Genomic DNA, 24,092 nt, shown 5'->3' with positions numbered 1-24,092 from the left:
TAATTTTTTGAAATGAGATAAATTTTTATAGAATAAAATTTCAAAATTGTGTGTCTGATTCTTTTTAATTGGAGAAAACTTACGTTATCATGTAGAAGAGATATCTAATACAGTCTCTGGGCATTTATTTTTTCTTTTAGTAAACCAAATTAGCTGACCAATATCAGTATTTCTGGATGAAGTACACTGTGACATTTTGAATAGTAACTGCATACCAATAAACAGAAATGTATATTTAGACACGTTTTCACAAAACAAAAACCAGACAAAAATGTAGTACACAAAGCATGATGAAACAGGGAATCCAGAATACGAAAGCTATTTTGAAATTTTCATCCTTAGTTCCAGTTCTTGATAACGTTAAAAGTGATATTAATTTGATCAGAAAAAAATGTGGTGCTACATGTAAACACCTGAGGCTGCACTTTGTAAATGTACAACTAAGACAAATTAACAGCATTAAAACAAAGCCTAAAATTGCACTTTTATTTGGAGTTTTAAAAATACTATGAAAGGCAAACAAATGAAAATCAGTGCTACCCGGAAGACAAACACCTTACCTCCTCTAGTTCCCTCTCCCTCACATTATATAAACTTAGCTTTTAAAAAGAGAAGAGCTACTGTAGCAACACCTTTCCCCATCATTATTTCCCAGTGATAATATATGACTTTTCTAGTCCTCACGATAGAAAATAAATTAGAATTATCAATTTCCATAGAGTAATATGTATAATACACATAACAATAAAAAAATACAACTGTTGGCTGTCATACCTACATGCCCACAAATCTAAAAACCCAAATATTCCTCTTATCTAGCATCACAAGGGAAAATATCTTGAAAGCTGTGGATTTTATTTAGGTGCTAGTGCATTCTCAAGCTTTAAGTGTAGTATTTTAAATAAAGGAATCCTTCACTTCTTTTAAAAATGGCTTATTAAACAAAACAATTCTTCACCATCACCCCTCAAAACAAAAAAATCCCATAAACCAAAGCACTAAAAAGTAGGGTTAAATTTAACCAGGCTGGTGGAATTTAAAGTCTTTCCCCACCCCACCCTCAGAACTCTGCAAGTCACATAATAATTTGAATGAAAATTAAAACACAAAACCCCAAATAAAAATAAAAAAGCAAAACCTGCTAGATCTGGTATCATAGATAAAATTACATTTACATTAGAAATGGGGTCTCCTACAACTCCATTAAGTCAAGTTTTATAGAAAGGATAATTAGCACCTTTCATGAAATTTTCATGAGATGATTCAAAATAAACAGCTTTGAAAAAAGGTAATGAACAAAGATTCTGTAATTGCAATTCCTGTTATAAAGGCAATACACAATAGTATGATTTACAAACTCAGCTATTCCACTCAATATAAATTACATTTATAGCCCTACAGAGATTTATAAAAGTCGTGGGATCTTTTCATTTGAGTATTTTCTAACAATGCATATTTGACCTAATGTGAAACCATAAACTGTAAGTTTCAAAATTTCAACCGCTATTCATAAAAGAACATTGATTTCTATTAAATTCAAAAAAATCTTTAAAAAAGCATCTGCAGCTATTTTGTTTATCACGGAGTTTACCGATTTTCTTTGAAAACCACACCCGCCTTTTATCAAGATGCAATTAAACGGAATGACAAGCTTGGTAATAAATAGAAATATATTGACGGCTGTCTCAAGCAACATGAAACAAAAATCAACTGAAAACCAACCAAGTAAGACACAACACACCCACACTGTTGTATGCAATATATTTCTTCACAGTGAATTTATCAAAGGAATGAAATCATACACGGGCACCTGTGCATACTTACCTGTTGTACTGTTTAAATTATGCAAGATAAATTTCTTATAAATAAAGTTTTAAGTCCACAGCAATGGCTGAATTAGCAAAATCCATGTATTTTAAGTTAGATGTGAAAAAAATTTAAATACATCCAATTTTTATGCAGAATGTGGAGAAGCTCATTCCTAAGAAAATTAAAGTTTCTTTTCATCAAAATAAAAGAAACTATTCTCCAGTAATCTCCATCGAATATGTAGCTTAAGGTGAAAAATTTCTTTTTTTGAAATAAAAAACCTAGATCGTACAGTCAGTTTTTAACCAAAAAAGAACGGGGGCAAATACGTTAAAGTCTTGCAATTTCAGCCAGCAGAATTAAAATTTTTAAGAAAACTGACTCCTCAGTTTTACTTTTTAATATACATTTCAGAACCATTCGAAAGTCCTTTATGGAAGAAAAAAATATTAAACTCCAGCTCAACCCCCCCCCCCAACTCCCCGTCTTAACGTTTCCTATTTCCGTGTTCTCTAAAAGTATAATTTTTCGGAAAGTCGAGAATTGTAATCTAGTGTTCAACATTCAAACCCCCCAGTCCCGCTCTCTTCCAGCCAATCAGGGGGGTGACAAGCCCGGTGGTGTTTGGGGAACTCCGTTAGATACATTTTGAAAAACATCACATTGCGCTCCCTATTCTCCTCGGGGATAGATTCTAAATGAGGGCGGGTCCTCTAGTCTTAATAGAAATAAGAAATCGATCAATCGTTACATCAATTCCAGGAGGAAAAACACTTTAGGCAGGTGGTCCTAAAGAATGTAAGATTGCGGGTTCCCAGAAAGCGTTATTCCTCTCTGCGAACAATTGAACTGCTGCTGCAAAACCCATCTCCTGCATATTCGCAACCCAGAGCCGCGCGCCCCACACGCAAAACACCACACCAGCAAAGGGTTAATCAGTGGTGCCTTCAGCGCAGAAAAAGACTCAAAACCTAATATATCTTTAATGAGGAATTTTTACAAAGGCCATTATTTATAAAGTACTACTTAAAGTTAAAGCCGTCACCGGCCCAAATCATTCAAGAGTTGTCGACTAAGAATTGGTAGAAACTACGAGGATAAAAAAACCACTAAAGGGAAAGACAAATAACAGCCCTCTTCCCTCCGCCTCAGAGTCAAGAGAGTTCCCGAGAAAAGGTGGGGATTGCAAAATTACCGTTAAGTTGTCCGGGCTAAGACTTTTCTGGAGGAAAACATCAATAGTTTCACAGATTGCTTTTATCCTTGCGACATGTTTCAAAGACTGGAGAAGGAAAAAGTCTTCTAAGAAAAGTGCAACTGGGTGAAGGAAATTGCAAGCTCGAAGCCCTGTCTCCCCCCGCCCCCGAAAAAACCAACACCGTGAGAGCAAATGACAAAAATCCCGAGCAAAAAGCGAAAGCCCAGCATCTTTCCTAGGAGCCCGCTAAAACCTCAAAAGTCTGCCTCCGCCCTATCTTACCCAAATTGGAAAAGCCAGACATCGTCAGGGTTACCCCTGTCCGGACCCAGGAGCGCGGAGCCGGAGGGCTACGCTGTGAAACTCAACATTCCTAGGGCACCCCACGCTTTAGCGTCAAGCACAATATACAGTGCTGGGTCCCGCAGAAGGTAGGTCCACACGACGGACTGGAGGCACCCGCCACTCCGGGTTCTTAATTTTCTGCCGACCTTAAGTTTCATGTCACGAGAACGCGGCAGTCAGCGCGGGCCGGGAAAACTGCGATAAAAGACGGCTCGGTTCGGCAAATGGGGGAGGGGACGCTGGTCCCCCTTCTCCTGTCAAGGGGCCGCGGCCTGCGGAGCCCCGTCGCGCCCCGGGCCCGGCCCCGGGCGGGGGGTCCGGCTGACAGATCCGCTGGGCGGCGGCTGCTCCGCTGCAGCCCGTCCGCGTCCCGCTCAAACTGCAACTCCCCTCCCCCCACGCCCCCATCTCTCCGCGCTCCCGCCACATTCCGCCCGCCGCCGCCCACTCCCAGACACCCAATTACCCCCAACCCATCTCCTCGCATTTTTAGCAATTAAAATGAGGGCGGACCCAGTGCCCACTCCCTGCACCCCCCAACGCCTGACGGTCCCACCACTGCCACCTCCCAGGTCCCGCTATTACTTCTTCAGGTTCTTACCGTCTGCGGCAACCCTGGCGAAGCCCCACGGACTGCCCTTTGGTCGAAGTAATTTTTGGCGATTTTTTTAGTGATTTTTCGGCGGAGTCCTAGTAGCGCTATAATCTCGGACAGGTTATCCCGTCTCTCCCGCTAGATTGATGAGATCAGGCATCACTCGAAAATGGCGCCGAAAGCGCTGAGGCTCCTCATTCAAATTCGTTAGAGCCAACCCCGCCGCCCCAGGGCATGCCGGGAACGCGGGCTGCCTACACAGCTGTCAATACCGCCTCCAAACCCTGCTCCGGCTTTCCCTACACTTCTGCTCATGCGCAAACTCCTACCCCAATATCCGCGCCTTGAACATGCGCAGAATCGTCGCTGTTCGCCGCTCTCACTTCTTTTCCTCAGTCTCACTCCTCCCGCCTCCTTTCTTGCGCGTGCGTGCAACTCCTTTGCTCAGCCGCGGACGTGGAGGAACCGTGCGGTTGTGGGCCGGAGGTCCATAGATGACATGTCAGTCGGTAGGTATTTATTCTACTGTTCGAGGAAAACAAATAAGGGTGCAGCTTAGACGAAAAGAAACACGTTTTATTGCCAGTGTCTAAACTTCTAAACAACGGAATTGTGTATGGATACACGTGTACTTAAAACAGCCCGTTGTGTGTGTAGACACTTGCTGTATGTCAACGCTTTACGGGAGTTATTGCACCTAAGCCTCAGAACAACTTTATGAGGTAGGTACAGTTATTATTATCGGTTTGCAGACCAGGAAAGCAAGGCTCAGAGACTTCTAAGTAATTTGCCTTAGGAGACACAGGCAGCAAGCACGTGGATGAGTCCCCATCTGTCAGATTCTGGAACTTGGGCCACTTTGTATCCCGCTGTGCCATGCAACCTGAGCTCACACAGGCGTGGTTTCCCCTGCTCAACAACTGCGTGTGTGTGTGTGTGTGTGTGTGTGTTTGAGAGAGAGAGATGTGTGCGGTGTATGCATGCGTGCGCGCGCGTCCGGCGTTCAGGATTGTTTAAGTGTGTTGGAGCTCTACTTCCCGGTTCTAGGGTGCCTGTTGAGTCGGTGCTTTCATCCAGTCCAGTTTCTCTTACAGCCTCACTTGTTCTTAAACGTTTTGCTCTGTTTTGGGTAAATGGGCAGTCTTTGGCCATCACTTTGTGTGTGTGAGTGTGTTTGTGTGTATTTTAAGGGTGGTAAAAGGAACTGAAACTATCAAAGACGGGGTTCCACTGTGCGACACATTAATAAAATAATAGTAGATAGAGATCACGTACTGAATGTACTCTGGCTGGGCACGGTAGTAAATAAGTGCTTTACGGACTGATCCTGTTTGCTGCTCACAACAACCCCATTAAGAAGGTATTATCGTCATTTTACACATGAGGACACCCGAGACTCAGATTAAGAAATTTGGCCCTAAATCTTATAACTAGTAAGTAGAAGCACAAGACCTAGACAAATCTGTGCTCACCTTCAAAAACTGGACGCTAAGACAGGACAATAAATGATAATAAAACAGGCAGTATTTTAATACCTTCCTTAAAAACCTCTTTGAATCATTCATATGCGTGGGAGCGTTATCCTACCCGCCACCAGGCTAGTTAAGATGAAAATGAAAACAATACCACTGCCATTGATTCTAAATCATGACATTTTAAGTTTATTTTTGGTTACTTTTTTCCTGATCCCAAGTTAAAATACATTTTCTAAAGAATCCAACAATTTGAAATCTGGGGTCTTGCTACATTTTTTCCCGGTTTTTTTTGCAAAACTTGTGATGAACCTTAACTGTAGGAGTATATAAAAACATATTATGAGGGTTAAAGAAGACTATGGATATTCAAAGTGTCTGATGTACTAAGTAAGGAAATGGGAGAAGGCTAGCATAATTTGCATTACTGAAGTAGAATTAGAAAAGGACTTTAGTAATTTGAGATCATCAAGAAGTAACATTGCAGAGTAGTGTTTGTCTTACATCTCTATAGTACTTTTGTGCATTGGTTAGGTGTGTGGACTCTGGAACCAAACTGCCTGGATTGGGAACTCAGCTCTCTTACTAACTAGCTTTGTGACCCTCTGTGAGTTACTTTTTCTCACTTTGATCTTTTGAAAAGGAGTAACCATCTCATGAGGTTGTTGTAAGGAAGTTAATGAGCTAATATATAGTAAAGGCATTTGAACAGTGTTTGGTGTATTGGTAAATGTTATTGTGCACCATTAACACTGATCTTTTAAAATAGCTTCTTGTGTTTTAAAAAGTTTTAAGTTAGTGCCATTAGGAGTTAAGCTGTTGTGTTCAAAAGTCCCTTAAAGGGGCGCCTGGGTGGCTCAGTCCTTAAGCGTCTGCCTTTGCCTTGGTCCTGGGATGAAGCCCCACATCAGACTCCCTGCTCAGCAGGAAGCCTGCTTCTCCCTCTCCCACTCCCCCTACCTGTGTTCCCTTTCTTGCTGGGCCTCTCTCTGTTAAATAAGTAAATAAAATCTTTCTTTAAAAAAACAAAAACAAAGAACAAAAGTCCCTTAAAATGACAAATCAGCCTGACAAATTATTTTTGCCAAATATGAGTAATGGTTTCTGCCAGATGAGTAAGAATGTTAATTTGTCTTATCATTTCATAAGAGTATCATACGGAAATGGAATAGTTTTGCTTTTTCTAATTATTAAAATTAAGGGGGGAGGGGAAAATCAGGCCAGTCTAAAATATGAAGTAAAATATAAAGTAAAAACTATCCAAATTTCTATCATCCAGACATAAATACATATTCTTTGTTCCTTAAAAACGTATCTGTGGTGAGAATTGGCTAGAGGTAGTCTGGAATAAGTAGTATATTTGAGGAACTTATTTGCACGATTGTACTTGAATTAAATGAACTGGTAAATTTTTGATCTAGCCCCCTTTTAGATATATTCTGTCAGAAGAATTCTAAAGTGATGATGTTGTTGGTAAGTAACATTTACTGAGTTCCTACTATGTGTCAGCTAAGCATGTATATGCATTTCCCCTTGAATTAACCTCATAAGAACACTTGAGGCTGGTGTATTCATCTCCATTTTACAGACTAAAGTTTATATGGTGGTTACTTTTAGAAGATTTAAGCCGTGTTTGGTTTAAAATACTATTCAACAAACCAAAAACCCTTCATAAATCTTCTCAATTCACCAAAATGGGAGAAAACAAAATCAAGTAACATGGTTGCCATGTCTGAACCAAAAGCCCAGTTGGAAAAATGTTTTGAAAACCCAGTTTATATTTGACCACAAGGGGGTGCAAATAATTGAGCTGAATTTTAAAGGGAAAAAAAGTGCTTTTTACTTCAAATTATCAAATTCATAGGTAAAAACTAGTAAGAATACCTCCTCCAAACTTTAATACTCCACATATTTATGTACTTAATGAATAAGTCAGTTATTTAGGTACTCAATTAGGGCAGAAGTTTTCAGCTTTCTTTCATCTTCAACATGGTGAAGAGTTCATCAGCCCTACCCCCACTCCTTACCCCATTTGTGTCTCTGCATACTCTACTTGTCATAACGACAGAACTGAAGTTATAATTTAAAATCTGAGGTTTTACCTGGAGACTGGAATGCAATCACCAGCTAATGAATGGTAAATATGGGTAGTGTGGAGAACAGAGGTTTTGTAATTTCAATGCTTTCTTGCCTTCCTGCCGTTTCTAATGAGTAAGCTACAACTGATGAAATGTTGGCTTCAACATATTAACTTATTTAGATAAAACTGTGAAAGCTATAGGTCTGTTCATCTTTTACAAAAGAATGAAGACTCTTGAAGAAAACATTTTGAACAGTAACTTGAAAACTTAGTATACATGGGAGAATGTTTTAAAGACAGTTTGTTTGGGCGCCTGGGTGGCTCAGGTGGTTAAACCTCTGCCTTTGACTTGGGTCACGATCCCAGGGTCTGGGATTGAGCCCCACATCGGTCAGGCTCCCTGCTAGCCCCCCCCCCCCCACCGCCTGCCTCTCTGCCTACTTGTGCTCTCTCTCTTTGTCAAATAAATAAATAAAATCTTAAAAAAAAAAAAAAGACAGTTTGCTTTGATGGGTTTTAAAGTAACTTTTATTTTCTTATTGGTTTTGTTTCTCCAAGGTGGACTTAATTCTTAAAAAACCTTTTGACTTAGAAATAATTTTAAATTGGCTTGGTTGGTTAAGAGTCCCATTCATGATCTCATGGATCCTGGGATCCAATGGGGAGTCTGCTTGAGATTCTCTCCCTTTGCCCCTCTCTCCACACTTGCACATGCTCTCTCTCTCTCTCAAATAAATAAAAAAGGAAATAACTTAAAGTTTATAATGCAAAAATTAATATAATGCAAAAAAAATGCAAAAATTAAGATAGTTCAAAGAACTTCCTTATCATTTGCTTGCTCTTATGTAAAGTCCCTCTCTTACCACATACATGTATACTTCCGTACATTTTTTTCTGAACCATTTGAGGTTAAGTTACATACATTTTGGCCTGTCACCCTTGAATACTTAAGAGTATTTCCTACCAATTAGGGCTAGGGTTAGGGTTAAATTTACATTGAAATAATACTTCAGTCTACCACTATATTCCAGTTTTGTAGCTTGATCCTTACTAGCACTCCCCCTCCAGTATAGGAGTCAGTCTGGGCTCAGGGAATACATTTAGATGTCATGACTCTTTAGCTTCCTTTATTTTGGCACATTTCCAGCCTTTATCTTTTATGACCTTGACCTTTTTAAAGAATATAGCTTTTTACTCCATTGGACTTTTTCTTTTTTTTTTTTTTTTTAAGATTTATTTATTTGGGAGAGCGGGGGCAGTGCCTGAGTGGGAGGAAGGGCAGAGGGAGAGGAAAAGAAGCAGACTCCCACTGAGCATGGAGCCCAAGGCTGATGATCTTATAACCCTGAGACCATGACCTGAGCTGGATTAACTGTAGGAGCCACCTGGGCACGCCTCCACCACTCTTTTTAATAAAACGTTCCTTATTTTGTTTTTGTCTGATGTTTCCTCATGATTAAAGTGGGGTTATATATACTCTCAACTGGAGTATTGCACAGGTGATATTGTGTCCTGTGTAGTGTATCACTTCCGGAAGCACATGATCCATCTGTCCCTCCTTGGTGATACTACTTTGATCACCTGATCCATATGTGGCCCAAATTTTCCATTGTATAGTTACTGTTTTGTTTTGTTTTTTCTTCCTGGTATTAAAAAAAACAAATTGTGGGGAAAGATTTGAAGATACATCCTGCTCATCATCAAAATCCCCGTTTAAATTTAGCATGATTATTGCTGATATAATTTTGCCATAATGATTGCAAAATGATTCAACAAATCTAATACTCTCTCCACATCTACCAAGTAGTCCACATTCCACTGTGAACAAAGAACCCTTTCTTCTCTGTTTATTATCTGCATTAACTTATGAATTCCTGTTTTTCCATTGTGTATTTGTTTTCGTTTTCTTGAGTTCTAGCTATAATTTTGTACACTTATTTATTTCTTTATTTTAAAGATTTTATTTGTTTGACAGAGAGAGACAGCGAGAGAGGTAATACAAGCAGGTGGAGTAGGAGAGGGAGAAGCAGGTTCCTGCAGAGCAGGGAGCCTGATGTGGGGCTCAATCCCTGGGATCATGACCTGAGCCAAAGGCAGATGCCCAATGACTCAGCCACCCTGGTGCCCCTGTACACTTTTTTAAAATCAGTCATTTGAAGGTAAGTTGTTATGTCATGACCTTTCACCTCTAAATATTTAAGTCTGTATTTAATTATTTTGGTATTTAAATTGTCCCAGATTAAGCTAGTGGGAACACTTTTAGTTTGGGTACTATGTCTTTGTGATATGCCTACATCATTTCCTTTTTTTTTTTTTTTTTTGAGCACTTCCTTATTTTCTGGTATAATAAGATGTTCCATGTTCATCTTGTCCTTACTCTGCGCCAGCCCTGGAATTAGCCTTTTCTCTAAGGAGTCCTGTTTCCTTTTAGTACAGAATGGTACTAGAGACCAAGGATAGGTATGCTCATGCTAATGAAGTGTTTCTGCTTCTTGGATCTTTCATATGACTGCACTAAGAAATATATACATACATAAAGAATATATATACAAACAAAAATGTACATACAAACAAATGTGCATACACTTATATACATATATTAATGATATGGGCTTCATTTTACATTATCTTCATTATAATTATAACTGAGAAGATGCCATAGCAACATTTACAAAGTTCTTAATAAAGGCAACAAAATCACAATCCACACAAACCACTCATACAATTTTCATGTTCTCTTTTAGTCAGTATCTATACATATAAATTTTAAAGGGTCATAGTGTGAAATCAGTTTTATCTTTTTCCACTTAACATGTTGTTAGCATCTGTGAGTTACTATATCATTTTATAATCTTCATTCTAAATTGCTAAACATGCTACATGTCATTCAGCAGATTCTACCATTCTTCTATTGCTGGACATTTAGGTTGTTTCCAATATTTTGCTATTTAAAATAATTCTGAAGTGAACATTTTTATACATATACCTTTTCTAACTGACTTTCTTATTTATTTGCTTATTTATTAGAAGATTTCCCAGAGGTGGGAATACCAGTTCCCACAGGTAGGTATGTTTTGATGGGTTTGATATGTTTTGGCAAACACATTTAATCAAACCATTACCAAAGCCCAAACCAGGGTTGGATATATAGAGATGAAAAATATGTAGTCCCTGCTGGGAAGAAACTTAAAGTCTAATGAAAGATAGATAAATTCTCTAAAAATGACAATTAGAGAAATAATAGACAAAGAGCATTTAAACCAGATTAGGAATAAGTGGCTCAGAAAAGCTTTTTAGGAGTAGAGCTATATCTCTTTTTTTGTTTTTTAAGATTTTATTTATTTATTTGACACAGAGAGAGGGATCACAAGTAGGCAGAGAGGCAGGCAGGCAGAGAGGGAGAATTAGGCTCCCCGCCAAGCGGAGAGCCTGATGTAGGGCTCGATCCCAGGACCCTGAGATCATGAACTGAGCCGAAGGCAGAAGCTTAACCCACTGAGCCACCCAGGCACCCCAGTAGAGCTGTATCTTGAGAGGTATCTTGATGGAACCTAAAGGGACTAAGGTTATTCGAGTGTGAAAGAGAGTAGACATAGGCCATGGAAAGCATTTTAAATATAATCATTGCATTGTAAGAAGACAGAAGTCAGGAAGAACCTGCATGTTCAAGAAGATTCAGGTAGTTTATATGATTTGTTGCTACATGACTTTGGAGGAGTTGAGGAGGTTTAGCCTAATCAAGTGGATAGAGGTAACCGTGAAGGGTCTTGGATGTCACCTTTATAAAATGCACTTGAAAAATCTCAAACCAGTGAGTAAGATACTGGATGCTGGAGGAATGCTGGAGTGGCTCAGTTGGTTAAACATATGCCTTCGGCTCCACTCATGTTCCCAGGGTCCTGGGATCAAGTCCTGAATTCGGCTCCTTGCTCAGCAGGGAGCCTGCTTCTCCCTCTGCCTGTAACTCACCTTGGTTGTGCTCTCTCTCTCTCTCTCTCTGTGACATATAAATAAGTAAAATCTTGACAACAAAAACAGCAACAACAAAAAACCCCCCAAAAATCCAAGGATACTGAAGAATAGATGAAAAAATGTGAGAGTAATGGTTGAGTCCTTCAGAGGCTATTGTAGTTATCCAGACTAGCAATGAAGAGTGCTTGAACTAAAGAAGTAGAAATGGGAGTGAAATCAAGTACAAAGGGATTGAATTTACTCAGTATTAATATGTAGGTATTTCCAGGTAACTAGCACAAAGTGTCAGGTATTGTTCAAGGTACTGAGCATATTAGTCATGGCTCCTCCTGTTGTGATATAGTCTCATGAGAGAAGCAATGTTTAAGTTAATAGTTTTACAGTTTACAACTGTGGTAAGTACTGTACCAGAAGAACACAGATGCATTGAAAGCATACACTAGGGAGACCTAACACTGGAGGTTTAACTAAGGCCTTCCTAAGGTGGAATGGTTAAGCTGAGACTTAGGAATTAGCTAGGCCAAAAAGAAAGGAAGAACATTCTAAGCAAAGAGTGTATGTTAACATCCTGAGCAGGAAGGACTGGTAAATTCATTGCCCATGTGGCTAGAGCGGAGTAAGTAAAGATGGAAAAAGTTGGAAGGTAAGACTACAGAGAAGGTTTAGGAGGCTTTGTTTATGGAGAAGAGAGGAGGAGATATGTCACAGGACTCCTAGGTTTCTGGTGTGGGCAACTGAGTGGCAATGGATGCCATTTCCTGAGATACAGAAACTAGAACAGGTTTGATATATTGGTTTTGAGATGCCTGGTGGGTTAAGTACATCCTCCCATTCTTACTTACAGATAACTAGATAGTAGGATTGGATTTTGATTTACAAGTCTGGAATTTAGGAGAAAGGTCTGGTTTGCATGTTGTCTATAGATTTACTAGTTGACCAATTATAGATGGTCATTTAAACTATGGGCTTGGATGAGGTCACCAAGGTATGTGGAATGATAAAGACGTTCAACACAGAATCTCAGAGAATATTGTCTGGTAGCTACACAAAAAATAAATACACAGGAAAAAATTCACTATTAATACAAAAGATACATGACAAACTGAAAAATATTTTTTAACTTATAAAGCAGATAATGGGTTAATATACTCAATGTACAAAGAGATAAGTCTATAAGAAAAATAGAACAATTAACAAATACACAGTTAACAAAAGAAGGAAAACAAATACATTAAAAAAATTAATGAATATTTGAAAAAGCAAAACCTGAAAGTGAAAGTAATTTTAAGTTTTCACCATCTATCTCATTTTTACCGATTTACTTTTTAAAATCAGTAATTGAGGACCTTGTTAAGAGACTGGAGGATGTTAAAAAAAAAGAGACTGGAGGGTGTTGATGGACTGATGGATCACATAATTCTTTTTTTTTTTTTTTAAAGATTTTATTTATTTATTTGACAGAGAGAGATCACAAGTAGGCAGAGAGTCCTACAGAGAGAGAGAGAGAAGCAGACTCCCTGCTGAGCAAAGAGCCCGATGCGGGGCTTGATCCCAGGACACTGAGATCATGACCTGAGCCGAAGGCAGCGGCTTAATCCACTGAGCCACCCAGGCGCCCCGGATCACATAATTCTTATAAATCTATTTTTTAAAGTATTTGTTTCTCTCGTTCATAAAAAATTAGATCCTAGTTGTTAGCATGACTTTAGTTGTAGAACTTGAGAGATATGGAAAATCCAACTGGATGATCTTAAGGTATCCAGAGATATGCAAAATGAACTAAGTAGTGATGAAAATTAGCTATAATCTTAGTGGTACATGGAAGAATTAAGTTATGTGTAATTTGAATCTGGGTTATATGTCTGTAAGATCACCTCTTTTGGGGGGCTCTGATAATTAACTTCAGTGCCTGGCATGGTAACTCTAACTTGCTTGAGTTGGCATTTTTTACCAGGAAGTCAGAGTTTTAGCCCCAAGAAGATGCAAATTAAATGTAGAATGATTTAACAAATCAGACATATCCTATTACAGCTTAGGTAGGAATGATCTATATACTTTAAGTTCTTGTAATGTTTAAGAAAATTAGGCAAATATCAATTTATTTCAATTAAAAAATAGTATTATGAGTGAGTATTATGGAAACCTTCAGAACAGATTCATACATAGCATTTTCAACTCTGATTTAAGGTTAGAGAAGTATAAGGGATTTTCTCCCCATATGAAGAACAGTTTTACTTCTATAGTCTTGAGCACAGATTATAAGGCTGATCTAAAATTCAATTACAGTTAATAATGGTTAATATTTATTGAAGAAGTATGAGTTCCCCTCACTCTCTTTACCAATAAGGATACCTGGAAAAGGATAAACCAACTGATTGCAGTTATCTACTTTCTAAAGAATTCGTGTGAACATGCTGTCTTTAGATGAAATATTGAATACAATGTTTTGGAATGTTGTTTTTAAAAATAATAGGTTTGGAGTCATAGAATCTTAGTAGTTAAAACATGTCCTTTGTAACTGCTACCCATTTTCAAAGTACCCCATGCAGCTACTGAGAATAAATTCATTCCCATCTATGTGTGATAACATTTTAAATATGACCACTATGAGGGCACCTGGCTGGCTCAGTTGGAAGAGTATAAGACTCTTGATCTCAGGGTTGGGAGTTCTACATGTTAGGTGTAGAGATTACTAAAAAAATAAAGAAGCTTAAAAACATAAATATGGGGGCACCTGGGTGGCTCAGTCATTAAGCCTCTGCCTTCTGCTCAGGTCTTGATCCCAGAGTCCTGGGATTGATCCCGCATTGGGCTCCCTGCTCAGCGGGAGGCCTGCTTCTCCCTTGCCCATTCCCCTTGCTTGTGTTCCCTCTCTCGCTGTGTTTCTCTCTGTCAAATAAATAAATAAAATATTTTAATAAATAAATAAATAAGATCACTATTATCTTCAACCATGAAGGCAACTGAATCCTTGCCCCCCAAACATCCTTAGTGGCTCTATGACGTTAAACCTTTCACCATCTTGGCTTTCTTCTGGTTATGCGCCATTTTAATAGGGCCCCTCTCAAACACACCCAGAACAGTAAATCATATACCATATATGGTCTGAAATATACCCAGTGTTAGTTAACTTTTTGTCCTAGCCATTAAAATGTTTGTATTTGGGGAACAGTTTAATCTAAGATAATAAAAAGGACTGGTAAATAATAGAAATGGATCTCTATTGATCCTTTATCAAAAGAAAATTGAAGGGTTTTAATATAATAAACTTCACATTGAGTAAAAACTTTTAAAAGTTTTAACTCATGACCTTCTCAGAGACTTTGTTGACTTGGGGCAAGCCTTGTCCTGAAAGTTGAGGACAATGAACCAGGAATCTATTATCATTCATTTCTTATTTATTTTTAGTAAACAGAAGTAAAATTGAGACCCTCTGGTCTCTAGGAGATACGACTATGTGTGATGAGTTCTCAATGTGTGATGAGTTCTCTATGACAGTTGAACGTCATGCTATATTTCAATTCTTCATATGTAAAAAATTATTTCTTCCGTGTAGCACAAATCTATAGGGAAATGAGAATAAAATGTAACACATTCTTTTCTGGCATAGAAATGCTTATGTGTTTAAAACAAATTAACTTTTTAAGGCAGCTCTGAAGAAGTAATTTATTTTAAAAAGGTGAACAGTTTACAGCTCTTGTGGGAACATTTTTTCCTCACTTTTCTTCATCATAGGATTAGGCCCTATGTTTTTAATTTAAGTCCTTTAATTTTTGCTGTTAACATGTAATTTACTTGATGACCCTATTCTATTAACTTTTGATCCACTGAGCCCAGGACGGTATATACAATACATATACATAATTTTAAGGAAACTCTTAAAGAAAAATAAGTGGTTTGAAGTATCATACATACTAATTTTTTCCCCTTTTGGGAGAATGTATTTTATAAGCATAGGGTTTTCTTTAACAATTAGATATTTGGGGCGCCTGGGTGGCTCAATGGGTTAAAGCCTCTGCCTTCAGCTCAGGTCATGATCCCAGGGTCCTGGGATCGAGCCCCACATCAGACTCTCTGCTTTTTAAAAACAAAAACAAAAAAACAATTAGATATTTATGCCATTAGCGAAACAACCAAAAGCTCATGTGACTTAACTGCAATATTTTTAATAAACTGCAAAACTACTAATATATTATGGTGGATACAAAACTTTTCCTGACAAGAAATTTTTTTTTTTTAAGATTTTATTTATTTATTAGACAGAGATCACAAGTAGGCAGACAGGCAGGCAGAGAGAAAAGAGGGGAAGCAGGCTCTCCGCTGAGCAGAGAGCCCAATGTGGGGCTCGATTTCAGGACTCTGGGATCATGACCTGAGCTGAAGGCAGAGGCTTTAACCCACTGAGCCACCCAGATGCCCCTGACAAGAAATTATTTTAGCATGTGACCAAACCTAATAATCCTCCCATTGACCTTTATTTATACACATATTTCCTTTAAAAGGAAAGGAATGTAAAATTGAAAGTTCCTAAAATTTAACCCTTTAGATATAAAAAATGTTAGTTAATACAGTTGTTAATTATGATAGAGTTCAAAGCTTCTTATAAATCACTTGATGTAAAAATACTTCTATTTGCCCTTGACACTAGACCTGTGGACTCACTTTTGAACATCCCCCCAGTTATAAAATACCTGGGCATTAAACAATATTGAAAAAAATCAGGAATGATTTGGGAGGCATTGTTTCTGAAGGCCCCTTAACAATATCCTACTTTACTCTCTTTTCCCAACTGACAAAGGAAGACTCTGTCTTTCATTTCTTGGTATTATTGGATTTTATTCATTTAACATTATTATATATTATACTTGGTTTTCCTTCTTTGGGAAAATTGCAGTTTGTATCTTGTGGAATAGATGGTTCCATCTTCCAGGCATCAGAAAACAAAGTGGAAAAGATTTGGGGAGGCAGTGGGACCCTTCTGTTCTACCTGTGCCACACTAACTTTCTACAAGGGTGGCTATGGGGGTGCGTTCACTTTCATAATTTTGGAAGCATGGATAGGTTGAGTGCTGTTTAAAACAGTAGAATAGGATATGAAAGGAAGCTCAATTTATAGGGAAAACTCAGTTTGTTAGTTTATCTAATTCCTAATGTGATATATGTTTATAGGTATGTGTGTGGTATATGTTTTAAAGAAATTCTGGGGGCGCCTGGGTGGCTCAGCGGGTTAAGCCTCTGCCTTCGGCTCGGGTCGTGATCTCAGGGTCCTGGGATCGAGCCCCGCATGGGGCTCTCTGCTCAGCGGGGAGCCTGCTTCCCTCCTCCCTCTCTGCCTGCCTCTCTGCCTGCTTGTGATCTCTCTCTCTCTCTCTCTGTCAAATAAATAAATAAAATATTAAAAAATAAATAAATAAAGAAATTCTGGTGAACTAACAAGGTATAAAGTTATGTCTTGTTATATAAACTTAATATGAATCCTACTATTTATTTAACTTTTAATATGCAGCTTAATGATTATTATGGTTACCTTTAAGTGTGCCACGTTTACCTTATTCAAAAGTGAACAGATAGTAAAGCAGTAACTGCTGTGTGATAAAAACTTTGGCATGGGGGTATAAACAAGGTTTCTGATCTCTGGGAATAGTGGGGGCTATTTATGCTTCTGTGTAAGCCTTTATGGTTTGCTAATATGGTAACATGGTTGTAATTTCTTAAATACTAGGGGAAATGTAAAATATGCTCTATTATTATCACATATTATTATATATAGTAATAATTATTACTTAAGTAAATGGAAGTAGTTTCACATGGTTTTACAGTCATGGGGGCAAATAATAAGATTTTGGACTAGGGTAGCAATGGATGGGATAGAGATGAGGAAGAATCTAGAATGACTTTCTAGTTCCTGTCTTGGTTGTAGAGTACAATAGGGGTAAAATTAACCAGGACAGAGGCAAATGGAGAACAGGGATTTTGGCTTATGAGTATGTGTGTATAAGGATGTGGAATAGAAAACTGGGAAAGGGGAAGGAGATGAGAAACTCAATGAAGACATATTGAATATGGAAAATTGTCACTGGGATATCCATATAAAGAAGTTCAGTAGGGAGCTCAGCATGTACATCTGAGGCTTGGGAGAAAGGTTGGAGCTTGAAGCAGATATCACTAAAAAGGTAGTAGTTGAAATTTTGGGGGAATTGGATGCTGTTGCTCATAGAAACTGAATATAGTGAGAGGAAATGAAAACCAGCATTAGTAAATGGGCAAAGTAACAGAAGGCAGGAAAAAAAAAATTAAGAGTAAATCACAGAAGGGTGGAAGGGAGCACCAACAGAGCTCAGTGTTCTAGAAGCCAATGGGAGGACTCAGGAAAAAAGGAGTCAGGAGGATCAGAAGATACAGATAGGTCAAGTAAATTGAAAAAGATAATAGGATTTGGCAATTTTGTCATTGTAATGTTTGCTAGAATATTTTCATTGTGTTGATGATGGCAGAATTCTGTGTTGGGTTGAAAAGTATTATATTTATTTTTAAAAAGATCTTATTTATTTATTTATTTATTTGCCTGCAAGAGAGTTTACAAGCAGGAGAAGCAGCAGGCAAGAAGGGAGAAGCGGGCTTCCTAGCAGGGAGCCCGATGACTGACTCGATCCCAGGACCCTGGGATCCTGTGAGCCAAAGGCAGATGCTTAACCAACTGAGCCATCCAGGCATCCTGAAAAGTACTTTAAATTGAGAAAAGTTACAATAGATTTATATTATTTCAAGGCTTTTTATTTCTTCTTCAAAACAGGAAACAGATCACTATAGAGAATAGTTTGTAGAATTGAGGAGGAGATTCTCCAGTGAAGAGAGTTCACTATTTATAAAATGTAGGCAGAGACAGCAGAAGAGGAAGAAAAGAGATTAAAGAGAAGAGGGATAAAGGTAAAGAAAGATCTGTAGGACATGAGGGAATGTGGGATCAAGGGAGCAGTAAAGAAATTGACCTGGAAAAAGAGATAGGATACTCCTCCCTGAGTTGAGAAGAAAGTAAGTAAAGATAGTTACATGTATAACTTGTAAATGTGGAACAAGAAGGTTAGGAGGTTCACAGCTTACAGTTTTGACTTTTTTTTTTTTTTCTAATAAAGAAGATGTTAAAGAAAAGGGCATAGGTGAAGTAGCACGTTTGAATTGTAGTAAAGTGGCATAAAAATATATGCTCTAAGGAATGGGAGAGGGAATTAGCCAGGGGGCAAAGTTATTATCAAGAGAGACTAATGTACCTGGGAAACTAAGCTAGACAGGAAAAGATATGAAGCCATGCTGAAGATCGTGGTTTGAAAAAAAGAAAAGGGAATAGTTTAGGAATAGAGGGTAAAATAAGAAAGCAGGTGTTAAGGGAATAAGGGAGTGAAAAACTTGGAACAATAAGTGATTGTGGTCTGAGATCAATTGTATTGAAGTCTAAGGCTGTGGAACAATTTCCTAGTGATCAAAGGTTGAGAATATGGGTCTGGGTATGGATCACTGAATGAAGTGATTGTAAGCTGGTGGAGTCCCAGAGTTCAAGGTTGTTGGATGGGTTGTCCATGTGGACACTGAAGTGGCACATGATGGCAGGAAATGCAGATACTGGAAGTCGGGTGCCAAAGTCCTCTATAAATAAGGGAGGGAATGACTGGGCAATTAAGTAATGAGAATGAAAAAGAGGAATAATAAATTCCAAGATTGCTGAATATGCCCTTTTTGCCCTCACAAATCAAGTGTCACGAGGACAAGGACTTGCCTTATTTAATACTGCAAATAATTGTTGATTAATGGATAGACAAATGATGACCTCTTCATTTTGAATAAGTATTCATATTGAATTAGTATTTTTGGAAACTTTGGGTGTTTGTTGTTATATGCAGTTGCTACTAAAGAATAAACAACAGGATGAACAAGATGTAGAAAAAAATTAATAATCCAAACCCAGAAATAACCACTGTTAACCCCCTTTATTACATTTTCATACCTGTTTGTTGTTCATCCTAGTAATAAATATTCAGCTATAATATCCTTTAATGGCTGAGTAGGTATTCCAAATAGAATAAGTATATACCATAATTTAAGCAGTTTCTTATTGGGGGTACATTATATATATATGTTTTTCTATTTGTAAACGGGACAATCTAATAACTACATTTTTGCTTTTTTTCCTTAGGATGCAGACTTACAAGTGGATTTTCCAGTAGGATCTTATAGCCAGCCTATTTTTCTTGTTTTTGGCTAATTTCTAACAGGCTTATTAATGTGTATTCCTATTCTGTCCTGCATGGGAATCAGAAAATTGGACAGTATTGTAGGTACTTAATGATGTAGGCATGCTGATAGCCACAAAGTGAGAATTGGTAAGTAAAAGCCCTTTACAAGAATAATGATGGGTATTTAAAAAACTTGGAATTAAGTGTAGTTTTCATGAGCACAATAAGAAATGATTCATAACCTGAATAATAGGATATAGTGGTCAATTCATAAATGCATATTATAATTAAATAAAAAAAATTCTATGAATAACCTACATTTGTTGACAGCATCCAATTTTAGGGGAGGTTTTAGTAAATCATGAATAATCATCAAGTTCATGGCTTCTCGAACTTTTTCCACAAAAGTGTGGTTCATACTACAGAAAAGTGAAAAAAGTGCCCTAGAAGCTTGATCCCAAACTAGGGTTTTCTTTTTCTTTTTTTTTTTTTTAAGATTTTATTTTTTTATTTGTCAGAGAGAATGAGCACAGGCAGAGGCAGAGGGAGAAGTAGGCTCCCTGCTGAGCAAGGAGCCGGATGTGGGACTCGATCCCAGGACGCTGGGATCATGACCTGAGCCGAAGGCAGCTGCCCAACCAATGGAGCCACCCAGGCGTCCCCCAAACTGGGATTTTCTTGTTTCTTGTTTTGTCTGAAATTTAATATAAATGTTGCATTATATATAATAGTCCTATGTTTAGTATAAATACAATACTTATAAATTTTTTCAAAATCCCTGAGTAAAATTAATATCTAAGAAGATGCCTCGTGTTTTATTCAGTAGCTTTTAGCATCCCGGCATACTATAAGTTTCCTTTGTCTCAAACTGGACTTTTAGAGCAAAGTTCTAGGCTATTTGATGGTTGTACAATATGCTCCTTTTCAGTTTTCTCTTTTACACTTTAGCCCAGGCTATTTATAGTAGTGTATGGTAGGGAGTAGATTAATTGATGATTACTTACTTTGAACCTGAGAGTGTTTCAAAGACTCTGAAATGAAAACTTAATATCATTGCCAATAGACTGCACTACAAAAAATGTTAAAGAAAGTAATCCAGACGGAAGGAAAATGATATCAGATGGAAATACAGATCTACATAAAGGAATGATGAACACTGGAAAAGGTAACTGCAGGGTAAATGTTTAAGCTCTTTTTACATTTAATTCTCTTTGAAGCTAATCAACTGTTTAAACAAAAATAATAGCAATGTATTATGGGGTTTACAACATGCATTAGTAAATACATGCCAACAATAGCATGAAGACCAGGAGGAGAAAAATAGAAATAAGATATTATAAGGTTCTTTTATTATCTTAAGTGGCATAAATTCACTTGAAAGCAGACCGTGATAACTATGTAGACTATAAACCCTAAAGCAACCAATAGAATAATAAAACAACTGTTATAGGTAATAAGCCAACAGAGAAGAAAAGAATGGAATAATAAAGTAATCCAAAAGAAGGCAGAAAAAGAAAAAAAGGAACAACAAAAGGAACACAGAACAAATGAACAAACAGAAAATAGCAAGATAAGACACTTAAATCTAATTATATCAATAATCACATTAAATGTGAATGACCTAAAAAACCCTAATCAAAGGGTAGAGATTGTCAGATTGGCTAGAAAGCAAGACTCAACACACTTTAAGAATGTTAAGAATGGGGGCACGTGGGACGCCTGGGTGGCTCAGTTGGTTAAGCGGCTGCCTTCGGCTCAGGTCATGATCCCAGCCTCCTGGGATCGAGTCCCACATCGGGCTCCTTGCTCAGCGGGGAGCTTGCTTCTCCCTCTGCCTCTGCCTACCACTCTGTCTGCCTGTGCTCATGCTCGCTCTCTCTCTCTCTCTCTAATAAATAAATAAAATCTTTAAAAAAAAAAAAAAAAAAAAAAAAAAGAATGGGGGCACGTGGGTGGCTCAGTGGGTTAAAGCCTCTGCCTTCGGCTCGGGTCATGATCCCAGAGTCCTGGGATCAAGCCCCACATCGGGCTCTCTGCTCAGCGGGGAGCCTGCTTCCCTTCCTCTCTCTCTGCCTGCCTCTCTGCCTACTTGTGATCTCGGTCTGTCAAATAAAATAAATAAAATCTTTAAAAAAAAAAAAAAAGAATGTTAAGAATGAAAGGATGGAAAAAGATATACCATGCTGATGCTGACATTAGTCAAAAGAAACTGGTGGGGCTGTATTAACATAACAGAAACAAAGTAAGATTTCAGAGCAAAGAATATTACCAGGGTAAAAGAAGGTCATTTTATAAATAAAGGAATCAGTTAATCAGGAGGATATAACAATCCTAAATGTTTATGCCCCGAATAAAAAGGTCCAAAATATGTAGAGCAAGATCTGATAGAACTGTAAGGAGAAACAGACACATCTATAATTATAGTCAGAGATTTTGATACTCCCCCTTCAGTAGTTGCTAGGACAAGTTGAAACATAGCAAGGATATAGTAAATTCAACGCTATCCACCAATATTACCCAACTTTCATAACATTCCACTAACAGTAGAATACACTTTCTCTTTAAAGAGTACATGAAACTTTTACCCAGAGGGACCATATTCTTGGCCAGGGTTAGCAAACTATTGATTATGGGGCCAAATCTAGCCTGGTTTTGTACGGCCTATAAACTAAAGATGGTTTTTGCATTTTGAGAGGTTTCTTAAAAAAAGGGAAAAAATATGTGACAGGAAAAACTGTATGGGACCCACAAAGCTTAAAATATTTACTGTCTGACCCTTTAAAGAAGTTTGCCAGTCTCTGTTTTAGACTATAAAATATGTCTCAATACATTTTGGAGGATTTAAGTCATGAGAAGTATGTCTTCTGACCACAGTGGAATTAAATTAGAAATCAATAACAGAAACCTAACTGGAAAATCCCTGAATATCTGGAAACAAAATCACATGCTTCTACATAACCCACTGATTAAAGAAGAAATCCAAAGTGAAATTACAAAGTATTTTGATCTGAGGGAAAATAAAAATACAATATATCAGAATTCACATAAACAAAATGCCTATGTTAAAAAATACAAAAAGTCTCAAAGCAATGACCTCAACTTCCACATTAAGAAATTAGAACAGAAAAGCAAATTAAACACAACCAAAAGAAATGAAATAAAGGTCAAAGTGGAAATCAATGAAATAGAAAGCAAAGATCAATTGAGAATATGTTATCAAAACCTGGTTGTTTGGGATGAGCAAAATTGATAAACCTTTAGCCAGACTGGTTAGGAAAAAAAAAGAGAGAGAGAAGATACTTATCAAGAATACCAATATCAGGAATGAGAGAGGTGACATCATTACAAATTCTATAGATACTTCAAGGATAATAAGGGAATATTATGAACAACTTTAGGCAAAAATTTTAACAACTCAGATGAAATGACCAAGTTCCTTGGAAGACAGAAATTACCAAAGCTAACTCAAGAAGAAATAGATAAACTGAATGGTCACATATCCATTTCCAAAAAACTGAATTTCTATTTATTTTTTATTTTTAAGATTTTATTTATCCATTTGTAAGACAGAGAAAGAAAGAGAGTGAGAGCAAGCAGGGGGAGTGGGAGAGGGAGAAGCAGGCTCCCTGCTGAGCAAGGACCCTGATGCAGGGCTTGATCCCAGGACCCTGAGATATGACTTGAGCCAAAGGCAGATGCTTAATCAACGGAGCCATCCAGGTGCCCCAGCAAAAAAAATTGAATTTTTAGTTTAAAACATCCCCATAAAGAAAAGTTCTGGTCCACAGGATTTAACTGGTGAATCCTTCCAACATTTAGAGAAAAAAATACCAATCGCACAAACTCTTCCAGAAAAGCAAAGAGAGGAATACTTTCAAGTTTGTTCTTTGAGGCCAGCACTGCCCTGATAACCCAAGAAAAGAAAACTCAGGCCACTTTCCCTTATGAACACAGATGTAAAAAATTCTAGATGAAATTTTATCAGATCAAATCCAACTATACATAAAAGATAATATTATTTATTGGGTGCTATTTATCCCAAGAATACAGGACTGGTTTAACATTCAAAAATTAATCATTGTAACTCACCAAATTAATCTAAAAAAGAAAAACTGATCATCTCAATAGATGCAGAAAAAGCATCTGACAAAACCCGATATTCATTCTCTTTAAAAACTCAGCAAACTAGGAATGGAAAGGTACTTCAACCAGATAAAGTACATCTACAGAAAACCTACAGATAATCTCATACCTACTGGGAAAAGACTTCATGCTTGCCCCCAAAGATCAGGAACAACACAATGATGTCTGCTCTTACCACTTTGTTTTTTAAGATTTCTTCCATCCATCCATCCATCCATCCATCCATCCATCCATCCATCCATCCATCCAT

At 37.7% G+C, this 24,092-nt stretch overlaps 2 long non-coding RNA genes across 4 annotated transcripts in view; one reads left to right on the top strand and one right to left on the bottom strand.

Moving 5' to 3' along the window:
• LOC111147033 overlaps nucleotides 1-4,332 on the bottom strand; it is a 30,126-nt gene extending 25,794 nt beyond the window's left edge. For both annotated transcript variants that reach the window (XR_002640583.1, XR_002640584.1), the window contains exons 1-2: nucleotides 4,277-4,332; nucleotides 3,005-3,091 (exon numbers count right to left, since the gene is read on the bottom strand). This is a non-coding gene — a long non-coding RNA (uncharacterized LOC111147033). The remainder of the gene's footprint in view (nucleotides 1-3,004; nucleotides 3,092-4,276) is intronic.
• A 70-nt stretch (nucleotides 4,333-4,402) lies between these two features.
• The window catches only part of LOC111147034, a 22,290-nt gene continuing 2,600 nt past the window's right edge, over nucleotides 4,403-24,092 (top strand). Inside the window, exons 1-3 of one of the 2 annotated variants that reach the window (XR_002640586.1) lie at nucleotides 4,403-4,456; nucleotides 19,660-19,846; nucleotides 20,763-20,875. This is a non-coding gene — a long non-coding RNA (uncharacterized LOC111147034). Of the gene's footprint in view, nucleotides 4,457-18,160; nucleotides 19,847-20,762; nucleotides 20,876-24,092 lie in introns of those variants that run through there. The other variant, XR_002640585.1, reaches the window with a different exon arrangement.

The sequence above is a fragment of the Enhydra lutris genome, unplaced genomic scaffold (assembly GCF_002288905.1).
Source record: "Enhydra lutris kenyoni isolate GAN:26980312 unplaced genomic scaffold, ASM228890v2 scaffoldscaffold15, whole genome shotgun sequence".
Lineage (NCBI taxonomy): Eukaryota > Metazoa > Chordata > Mammalia > Carnivora > Mustelidae > Enhydra > Enhydra lutris.
Note: the sequence above shows the minus strand (reverse complement) of the source record. Positions and strands in the feature narration are given on the sequence as shown.